At 48.2% G+C, this 11634-nt stretch overlaps 1 pseudogene; it reads right to left on the bottom strand.

Annotated features, from left to right (window-relative positions):
• Window positions 1-208: 208 nt before the first annotated feature.
• On the bottom strand, window positions 209-6719 carry LOC136460528 (glyoxylate/hydroxypyruvate/pyruvate reductase 2KGR-like; annotated as a pseudogene).
• Between the last annotated feature and the right edge of the window lie 4915 nt (window positions 6720-11634).

The following is an 11634-nucleotide window of genomic DNA, read 5'->3' as shown; positions in this document are numbered from 1 at the left end:
CAAGCGAACAAGCATTTCAGACTTCTAGCTTTATTGAAGTTGTTCTGCGATCCAGGATTACTCGCGAGTTAATATACATATGCGCCCACAAGAACAAATAATAATTCCGTGCATGCAACAGAAGCCATTTTCACGAGCTTGAAACGCACGACACACTGTCGTCTGTCGTGTGCCCAGTGGTCAGTGGCCAGTGTGCTTGTCGTCAGTGTCAGGCAACCGGAGTGAGCAGCGGCTTGCTGAGAGCATGCGCCTCGAGATTGGCGAGCACCAGGTCCGCCATGGCCTTGCGGGTCTCGCGCGTCCCGCTCCCCATGTGCGGTGCCAGGACGACGTTGTCGAGCGCCATCAGCACCTGGGGCACGTCTGGCTCTCGGCCTCGAACACGTCCAGCCCCGCGCCGCCGAGGCGGCCCTCGGCGAGCGCCGCGACGAGCTCGGGCTGGTCGACTTGCGCGCCGCGCCCGACGTTGACGAGCACGCCCCTGGGCCCGAGCGCCTCGATCACCTCGCGGCTCACGATGCCGCGGCTCTGCTCGTTCAGCGAGCAGGCCACCACGAGGACGTCGCTGTCTGCTGCCAGTTGCACAACAGTTGGGAGATAGGTGTAGTTGGGGTAGGCCTGCTGCCTCGTTCTCTGGCAGTAGCTGATATCAGAGCCGGTCCTAAGATTTTGAGGGCCCTCTGGTGAACTTATCACGACGGCCTCTCTCGACAAATGTTTCTTAAGTAATATTCTAAAATTCTAATACCTGACCTAAATTACAAGAAAAACATAACTATATGAGTACAAAGTACTAGACAAAAATTGAACAAGGAAAAAAACCTAGGGCCCAGACAATTTGGATATGAACTTATTCAGAACCAAGATTCACAAATCACAAAAGGGCAAAAGGCAATAACCAAGATCAGACGTCGTCGTCTTCGTCGAGCCCTGCTTCAGCTACCTGGTCGCCGTCGTCGTCTGGAACGCCGCCGTCTGGCTTCTGGAAGACTAGAACTCGAGCATCGGTGTCTCGGTGATCTGCGCTGGTGATCGGCGCTGCGTCTCTCGCAATCTCCCGTCTCGCCAGAAGTCCAGAAGTCGTGACTCGCAATCGCTATGTGCGCGTGTGCGGGTGTTGGCGGTCGGCTCCTTGCCTCCTGGAAAGAAAGAGGCTGACGACTCCTTTCGCTGATGGACCGCTGCATCTACTCATTAATCTTAAATCATAATGGACTATAGCTAAAGGGTATGGAGTATTATATACTTGGGCTTGGGCTCCCATCCCGCGAGGGCCCTCGGCCGTCGCACCTCCTGCCCACCCCTTAGGGCCAGCACTGCTGATGATGGCCCCTGGATCTTTGGAACGGGTGAGTCGATCATTTCTCGGTGTTGCCGACCACATCTTATGGTTAGAGGTAGAAGAGGGGAGGGAAAACAGAGCACGCACACACAGCAGAAGCACCAGCGTTGACCGAAGCTCTGCAGATGAGATGGTAAAACTGAACTCGCTCTCTTTACTGAGTTGCAGTGGGAAGCTATATAGATAACTCTACTCATCTAATCATAGTACACAGACATGTCAGGCTGACATGCTGTTACAGTGACTAGATGTAACAGCAAGGCTGACTTTGGCGCCTACCTCTGCTGTGGCTACAATGTGGCAGGAAAGCCTTTCAACGTCTGCCCCTGCAGCGGCTACAGGGAGGGCAGCAGATTACTTTTATAATTTTTTCCTTAATCCTGCTACTAACCCTAGAACCTCCACTATGCCGATCATCTTCTTCAACTCCATGAATCGAAGACGACCGAGCGGCTTGGTGAGGACGTCCGTGAGTTGCCGACCAATTTCAACGAACTCGATGACGATTTGCCCTCCACCGACACAGTCCCTGAGGAAGTGGAACTTGATGTCAATGTGCTTTCTCCGGTCGTGGAGAACTGGATTCTTTGCGAGGGCGATGGCGAGCTGGTTGTCCACCATCAGTGCTGGTGGGTGAGCTTCCACACTGGTCAGCTCGCCCAACAGCCGGCGCAGCCATACAACTTGGCACGTCGCTGTGGCCACCACCACGTACTCTGCCTCGCATGTGGATAGCGCCACCACCTTCTGTTTCAGCGACAGCCATGAGATTGGAGCCGACCCGAGGAAGACAAGCACGCTAGAGGTGCTCCGCCGTCCGTCGATGTCTCCCGCCATGTCTGCATCGCTGAACACAGTGAGCTGCAGCCCACTTCCGCCGGTCTTGGGGAAGATGATCCCATGATCCAGCGTCCCCTTGACGTAGTACAGCAGCCGCTTCACTACAGCCCAGTGATCCTCTTGGGGATCCCCTATGAAGTGCTGACGTAGCCCACGACGAACGCAATGTCAGGCCTCGTGTGGACTAGGTAGCATAGACTGCAGATGATGTTCCAGTAGAGTGTTGCAGCTACTTTCACCGTGGTACTGGCCTTCGTTAGCTTCAGCCGCTCCTTCATCGGAGTCACGCACGGCTTGCGCTTAGCCATGCTGCTCTGCTCCAACAGCTTCGAGGCATACGCGCTCTGACCGAACGTGAGCGCCTCCTTCCCCTGTCTCACCTCGATTCCGAGGTAGTAGGAGAGCGCCGCTGAGATCACTCATTCGAAAATGAGCCGCCATCTCGCGCTTGAAGCTGTCGATGTCCTCTGCACGCGCGCCGGTGACGATCAAGTCATCCACATACACACCGACGACGAGCTCCTCCTTCCCCCATCGCCGCATGTAGAGCACGTACTCGGTTGCGCACCGCATGAACCCATGCTCACCCAGCGTGGCGTCTAGCTTGGCATTCCATGCTCACGGAGCCTGTTGCAGCCTGTAGAGCACCTTGCATAGTCGGAGCACCCCGTGCTCCGCTCCCTTGATGGTGAAACCCGAAGGTTACCTGACGAAGACCGTCTCCGCCAGCTCGCCGTTGAGGAAGACCGATTTTACGTCTAGATGATGGACGCGCCAGTCCTTCGCTGCTGCCAAAGCCAGCAGCAGTCGGATAGACTCCATGTGCGCTATCAGCGCAAAGACTTCCTCAAAGTCGATGCCCTCGCGCTGGACAAAGCCTCGAACGACGAGGCGCGCCTTATGCTTGACAATGGCACCGCCTCATCCCACTTGACCTTGTACACCCACTTCAGGCCGATCGGACGAGAGGTGGATCGACGAGCTCCCAAGTCTCGTTTTCCTCGATCCCCTTCATCTCCTCCAGCATCGCCAGTCACCAATTTGCATCACGCTCGGCCAGCGTGAACGTGGGTGGTTCTTCTACACTGACGAGAAGCAGCTCTGGGTCATTAAGCAGCTGACCCGCCAGGCCTGAGGACCCTGTGCTGCCGATGATGTCGTCCAGTCTATGGAACCACACCTCCTCACCATCGTGGAAAACATCTACGAACTCTGTGATATCACTTGTAGGTGAGACGAACTCGACCGGCGTCGATGGAGTCCCCTGTTCCACCGGAGTCAGCATAGCACCTGGAGTGCTCGGCACCCCGGCTACAGTGCTCGGCACTACTCTTGGACTGCTCATCACCACTCCTAGAGTGGTTGGCACCACTACAAGAGTGCTTGGCACCAGTCTTGGAGTGGTCGACACCATTGCAAGGCCTCTCGGCTCTGCTATGGGAGCGTACGGCACCTGTCCTAGAGTGGTCGGCACCATTGCAGGACCGCTTGGCACCACTTCTGGAGTGATCGACACCCCTCCCAAAGTGATCGGCACCACCCTAGGAGTGCTCAGCTCCGTTGTTGGAGTGGTCGGCACCTCCTCTCTAGTGTCTCCACCATCGTGGATGACCAAGTGCTCGCCGACAAAGGTGTTGGTGATGCCGCGAGCTTCCCCTATACCTGGACTGTCCCAATCCTAGGCCGCCTTCTCGTCGAACATGATGTCGCGCGAGACAACCACCTTGCCTCCATGTGGGTCGTAGAGCCGGTACGCCTTGGTACCTTCCTCATAGACCAGGAGCACCATCAGTGTGCTCCTATCCTCTAGCTTGATGAGGATCGACTTCGTCTTCGTGATGTGGCCGATGCAGCCGAATGTCTGGAGGAAGGACACGCTCGGCTTGCACCTATACCAAGCTTCGAAAGGCGTCATACCCTTCAAGGCCTTGGTGGGCGTGCAGTTGAGGATGAACACCGCCGTGGTCACTGCCTCACCCCAAAACCTTGTCGGCATGCCCTTGGCCTTCATCATGGATCGAGCCATGCTGACCACCATCTGGTTCCGCCGCTCCACCACGCCATTCTGCTGTGGCGAGTACGGCGCGGTGTGGTGTCGCACCATACCCTGATCCACGCAGTATGCAGTGAACTCCACCGAAGTGAATTTGCCGCCACGATTAGTCCTCGGCACACGCAGCTTCTTGTCGCTCTCCGCCTTCGCGCGCGCCTTGAACTTCTTGACCGCTTCCGCCGCCTTGGTCTTGCTGGTCAGAAGCTGTAGCCACATGTCACCGGCGTGATCAGCCCGTAGAGGTCACCATGGACCAGCTCGAGGGTCTCTACCACGCGGTACTTCACCATCTTTGGGAATGACAGCCTTCTTTGCTTCTCGACCAGGCAGCTATTACACAACTTGCCTGCGTGCTTGATGTGAGGCAGCCCAGTCACCATCTTCTCTAGCCGACCATGAGCGTCGAAGCTGAGATGCCATACCGAGCATGCCACAGCCGTGGCTCCTCCATGCGCCGTGCAGCCAAGCAGATGGGCTGCTCCACCTTGAGGTCGAGCAGGTACAGCCGATTCCGAGACCTCTTCACCTTGGCAAGAAGTTACTACTCCCAGTCCCTAATCCTAAGGATGTCATCCTTAATCAGTACCTCGCTGTCACGCTCATCTAGCTAGCCAATATTGATGATGCTTGAACATAGCTGTGGGATGTAGTACACATCCGTCAGTGCGCGGTGCTCACCGATCTGGCACCTGAAGATGATGGTGACGTGCCCTCGGATCACCACCATTGAGCCATCACCGAACTTCATTGTGCCAATCACGTTGCCGTCGAGCTCGGAGAAGGCTTCCTTGGAGCCCGTCATGTGGTTGCTGACGCCAGAGTCCAGGTACCACCGTTGCTCCTGTTCGCTGCCCACACGTCCGAGGTGGACTTGGGCGCGCGGTTCGTCAAGGTGGACAGCCTTTAGAGCCTTACCGTGCCCTTCCACCGTCGTCACCTCTCCCTTCTCCTTGGCCTCAACGTCGTGCAGTGCACAGAACATCGCCATCAGGAGAGTGGCCTCATCATCATCCTTAGCCTATGCTAGATGAGCCTCAGCCTTCTTCTCCTGCTTGCGATTTGGGCACTCCTTTGCCCAATGGCCCGTCTTCCCGCAGCGCCGACAAGCATTGGGGTCAACCTTCTTCTTTTTCTCTAAATAAGCCTTGTCGCGGTGCTTGCCATCGCCATTGCGGCTAGAGGAGGCTTCCCCGAACTTCTTCCTCCGGGCAGCCCACTCCTCCTCTGTCAGCAGTAGCTTACCGTTGTTTGTCGTTGTTGTGGCCTGCTCCATACGCTCGTCCACCGCCCATAGACGGTCTGTCACATCCTCAATGGTGAGGGTGGACAAGTCCAGCATCGTCTCTATAGAAAGAGCGATCTGGATATACTTCATTAGCACGGAGTGGAGATATGTGAAGACCGCCTCTTCTTCGTCGATGGTGATGCCGTGGCTTCTCAGCTTACTGATGAGCGACTACAGGCGAAGGGAGAAGTCCTCCACCGATTCACCATCCTTGAACTTGAGGGTGGCGCACTCCTACTTTAGCAGCTGGGCCATCGCCTTCTTTGCGCGGTCGGAACCGATGCGCATCGCTGCAATAGCCTCCCACGTCTCCTTAGCAGAGTCCTTCATCCCCAACGGCTCCCTGTACTCTGCTGGCACAGTAGCGAGGATAGCCTCCAATGCTGACATGTCATCTTCTTCGTTGTCGGTGCTCTTGTCAACAGCATTCTAGAGCCGTCGGGCTCTGAGCTTGACCTTCATGGTCACCGCCCACTCGCCATAGTTGGTGCGAGTCAGCGTCGGCCAACTGGTGACGCTGACCTCCCGCACCGTACGCACAACGACCTCCTATTGTGGCTAGGCGGCCACAGCAGCGCCGCTGCTGTCGCCCATCTCCAAACCGTCCATCAACACCAGCGGTTAGTCCGATAACGACGCTTGTACGGTTCCGATACCACTTGTTGGCCCCTGGATCTTCGAAACGGGTGAGCCGACCACTCCCCGACGTTGTCGACCACACCCTATGGCTAGAGGTAGAAGAAGGGAGGGAGAACAGAGCACGCACACACACAACACAAGCACCAGCGTTGGCTGGAGCTCTGCAGAGCAGATGGCAAAACTGAACTCGCTCTCTTTACTAAGTTGCAGTGGAAAGCTATATATACAACCCTACCCATCTAATCCTAGTGCACAGACATATCAGGCTGCCATGCTGTTACAGTGACTAGATGTGACAGCAGGGCTAACTTTAGCGCCTGCTCCTGCTATGGCTACAGTGCGGCAGGAGAGCCTTTCGATGCCTGCCCCTGTAGTGGCTACAGAAAGAGCAGCAGATTACTCTTACAGCTGACTGGGCACCCGAAGCCTTCCACTCGCTTGGCAATGGCAAGCCCTATCCTGCCCAGTCCAATGGTGCCAACTCTTTTGCCACTAAACTGCAAACACAGTAACAAACCAGAACATGAGAAAATGGAACAAGCAAATATACAGCTAGCAGAAAATTAGGGCCTATTTGGCTGAGCTCTTATGGGCTCCGGCACTATGTGTCAGAGAAGGCTCAGAAGAGCCGGAGCTGGTGAAGCTACAATATAGGGCTCTTGAGGGAAGGATGAGAAAGAAAAATAGCTTCTCTAAACAGTGCATGCACAGTGCGTATAAGAAGGAGCCAGAGCTGCCTGAAGCTTCGCCAAAGAGATCTTTATCGTGCACATGCCCATGAGCAAATAAACAACCAAGGATTGCAGCTAGCTCATTACTTTTGTTCTATATACTATACTCACTCCGTCTAAATTATATATCGTTCTAGCGTTTTATATATATCGTCGTCGTCCTTGATCGATGGCAGCGTTGGTGTTTAGCGGTTAGCACCCGTTACCCGTACGATTGAATAACTTGTGAACAGCATATACAAGGGCGCCACGGCACGCCACGGCACGCACGGCACGCCACGGCACGGCACCGTCATGCATTTCTGCACTACTACCGCGTCATGCTCGAACTTAGGACTACTGCTGTTTGAAACAGAGTCGGCTTATCGCCTTATCGGGGGCAACAAATTAAATATGTTCCATGCTCGATCATCGCTTGTATTAAAATACAAATTGAAAGCTACTCCAATTTTAAATTATATAAGTCGTTCTTGTTTTTTTCTATATACATATTTGTTACTATGTATCATCTAAACATAATATAAATATAGGTGTATAATAAAACAGTACTGCTTGCCTGCTTTAAGGTTTGTCAAGGGTTGGGAGACGGCGAAGCTTTTGTAAATAAAATATACTCTCTCTGTCTAAAAGAATATACATCTTATTCTTTTAAAAAGTCAATCGATCTTATTAAGTTTGAACAAATAATATATATACCATATTTTTTGGAGATATATACCTAATATATTTTTTATGAAGTTGGCGGCTAAACTAAAATTGAACGCAATGGCTGACGGCAACTGAAAGAGTTTTCTCCAAGAGGTAGGCGTAAAAACATGCCTTCTATCTAGATTCATCCAAAAATGTTTTACTCCTACATTGAGAGTAAACACAAAAACATGCTTGATAGGTTTTTCATCAATCAAATAAGTGCTTCAAGTTCTTGTTGCTATCTCTCAAAAGTTTTGTTGCAGAAAAAAAGCATAGGGCTATGCAAAAGTTATTCATAAAAAAAGAAAGAAAAGAAAGAAAAAAAGAGTTGAGAAAAAATAGACAAGTATCCGAGATATCTAAAACAATGGATACTCAAATGCCCACCTGAAAAAAAAAGAAGAAAGAAGAGATGAATAAGATAGCCCCTGCTCTCTAGCAAGTTTTTTAAGTTCTAAGAGAGAGATATGTTTTCAAGAAGAAAAATAGAATTATGTTAGCCACCATATATATCCACCATACTTCCGCACACATACGCATCTTGATTTGATTATATGACTTAACTCTCTTTAGATCCGAGGTTTGGTTTTACAACATATGCATTGCACGTATGCTCTTTCTAGCTTTCTCCCTACCTATAAACTCCACATAAACCTTAGTGGTAGAAAGAGAAAAGGCATAATATCTTTATTGCCTTGGTGAGAATCCATGAATACCACATATATTGAGAAACTTGAGAGTGTCATACAATGAAATCTTTGAGTTTTATTTTAAAAACTTATAAAAACTCCAGAACAATGGTTGAACAAAGAACTTGAGACATAGTGCTTGACTTGATCATTCTGTCTTTCAATTACTCAAGACCCAAGTGAAGGCTAAGAAGCCCCATGGTTGAAGGTAATATGGCTAAGTTCGAAAGTCAGATCAGTTTATTCTAATCCTGAGGAGAATTTTTGATTGAATACCTGTGTACTTTTGAGGCGTGAATAGTGGTTTAAACTAATGAATTCCATGATCTTTGGTGAATATGTGACAGTAGGAGGATTTATCTAGAAAATAGCTCTTGGGACCACTGTCATACACTCCAAACAAGCAAATTGATGACAACAAGTGATTCAACCCACGAAAATTGCGAAAGATAACTTTAGAAGGTTCCCGAGGACACCACGCCAAAGCTTGGGCCAAATGGCCACAATAGTGGGCCAGGCGGCCCACTAGGGAGGTCGCTTGGCCTGCTTCGGAGCCCGCTCGCCCTCCGCTACCTCGTATGCATTTCAAAGATCTACACCATTGATTTTAAGGCGGTTATAGGTCGGTTCATCCAATGATGATCGAGGGAGTTGACGCGGATCGATGACGTGGTGATTCCTTGTCCCCTACTCTACCTCGATTCCTTGCCTCCTACTCCACCTCAGGCCTATATATAGCAGTCCCTACCCTCCTCCCTAGAGCCATTCCTGAAATCATAATTCATATCTCTCATTCAGAGATCAAGATACACCGGGAGGATTAGGTCTAGACTCTCCAATGTAGTAGATTATTAGCTCGAGAGTGAGGGTTGAGTTGGGCTCATGCTCAGATTTCGGATCTAGTCTTGGAGGCTCGGCAAAGCCTTATATCTTCACTTCTACATCTTGTAAGACTTATTATCAATTTATCATATTCCTATCTACATGGCTATGCTTACTTTGAATATATATCTTGCTTAGTTAAAGGTTATCAATACTTTTATGTGTGGGTTCATAGAGCGCTTAGCCTGCTAGTTTACCATAGTTGGGCTAAGTAGCCGAGCCTCGTGTAAGCATGGTGCTTATACGATGCTCTACCTGTGAGTACACCCGTTCTTTGCTTGTGTGGTAGCAGCGGGAGGTGACAGCCCCGTCTATCCTTTGTAGTCCACACCGAATTGAGCAGGTTCTTAAATTATAGGACCGTAGTCGCGTGAATAGAGTTATCCTTTTGTGATGCTCTACTGTCTAAGCGGCGTCCCGAAGTGCAAAAAAGTAGAATTAGTCTTAGCTATAGTTGGGTGTACATATACTTTGACCAAGTAATAAGAATGCCACAGGAATCTACCTCATCCGTTACTCCCCTAAGTTAACTAGTTTACATTATCTTAGTGATCTATGCTTAATTCCAATCATTATCTTTACCCCTTGCTCTAGCTATGTTGGTATGTTAATAGATACTCCTTTGTTACCCAATAAATCTTTACTCTATTGTTTTTCTGTGGTAAAATATAAATAACAATACCTGAAATACTCCCAGTAAAATGCTACAATGGTATTATGTGCGCTTGCGGAATCCTTCATATTCTATCTATGTTAATAAATACCAACAGCCGCCGGGACCGATGCCGCTCGCCTGCCACGCCGCTAGACCTCGCCATCGGAGCTGTAGGGGCTGCGTCGTCGGGACCAATGCCGCTCGCTAGCCCTGGGCATTCGGGTTACCCAAAATTTTTGGGTCAATATAGCCCCAAAATATCACTACCTAAAGATTTGGGTACCCGATATTTTGGGTTCGGGTGTACCCGATGTACCCGAAGTTAATGTAATAAGGTAGCAAACTAGATAGAAATTCAGCAGCTATTTGCACATAAATCCAGCAACAATGTGCACAGAATGTACTTTTTGTCGCGCTAGTGGGGCTGGCGTGACCAAATAACACTATCGCGCCACATGCGTTGGCACGACAAGATGTGCCATGTTGGTCAATATTTCTGACATGGAAAACCTTGTAATGTCACTTCCGCTGGCGTGACAGTATTGTTCTGTCGTGCCACTCGGAGTGGCGTGGCAAGACTGAAACTTTGAAAAATCATAACTCTTTAATATGACATCGGATGAAGATGAAATTTATATGAAAATTATAGCTCTCGGCGAGATCTACAACTTTCTAGTTTTGAGTTTTCATTTGAGGAGGTTAACATGCTCAAAAAATTAATATAAAATTTTAGGACCATAATAATCGCGTACTAGAGCTTGTCACATTAGAAAAATAATATCTTTCTGTATGTTGTCAAATAAAGATACTTTTGTATCAAAGTTGTAGCTCTCAATTAGATCTACAACTTTATAGTTTTTAATTTTTACATTTGAGGTCGTTAAGATACATGAAAAAATAATATAAAATTTCAGCACCTTAATAATCATGCACTAGGTCTCGTCATTTTACTAAAATTATATTTTTTTCATGTTTGGTGTCAAATGAAGACACTTTATACTAAAGTTGTAGCTAACAATGAGATCAACAATTTTTTTTTAAATTTTGAGGTCTTTCATTTGAGATAGTTAAGATACCCAAAGAAATAATACAAAATTTAATAGCATATTAATCATGTTTCAAAGCTTATCTTTTTAGAAGAATCATATATTTCTTATTTGATGTAGCATAAAAATACTTTTTAAATAAAACTTGTAGATCTCGTTAAGAGCTATAACTTTGATATAAAATGTATCTACATTTGACATCATACAAAAATAATATTATTTTTCTAACGCGACAAATGCTTGTATGCGATTATTAAGCTGCTAAAATTTTATATTATTTTTTCGTGCATCTAAACGACCTCAAATATAAAAACTGAAAATTATAAAGTCATAGATCTAACTGAGAGATACAACTTTGATGTAAAACAACATTCAAAAAAATATTATTTTTCTAATGCGACAAGCACTAGTACATGATTATTATGGTCCTAAAATTTTATATTAATTTTTTGAGCATCTTAACTTTGTTAAATAAAAAACTCAAAACTAGAAAGTTGTAGATCTCGTCGAGAGCTATAATTTTTATATAAATTTCATCTTCATCCAACGTCGTAATAAAGAGTTATGATTTTTTTTTAAAGTTTCGGTCTTGTCACGCCACTCCCGGTGGCACGACAAGGTTTTTCACATCGAAAACGTCGTCTAACGTGGCAGATATTATCACGCCAATACATGTGGTGCGACAACATTATTTGGTCGCCCCAGCCACGACTGACGCGACCAAAAGGATCATATCCGCAAAAAAAAATTTAGAAACAATTATTATTAAAATATTGAATAAA

The sequence above is a fragment of the Miscanthus floridulus genome, chromosome 1, assembly GCF_019320115.1.
Source record: "Miscanthus floridulus cultivar M001 chromosome 1, ASM1932011v1, whole genome shotgun sequence".
NCBI classification, from domain to species: domain Eukaryota; kingdom Viridiplantae; phylum Streptophyta; class Magnoliopsida; order Poales; family Poaceae; genus Miscanthus; species Miscanthus floridulus.
This window is presented reverse-complemented; position numbering and strand designations above follow the sequence as displayed.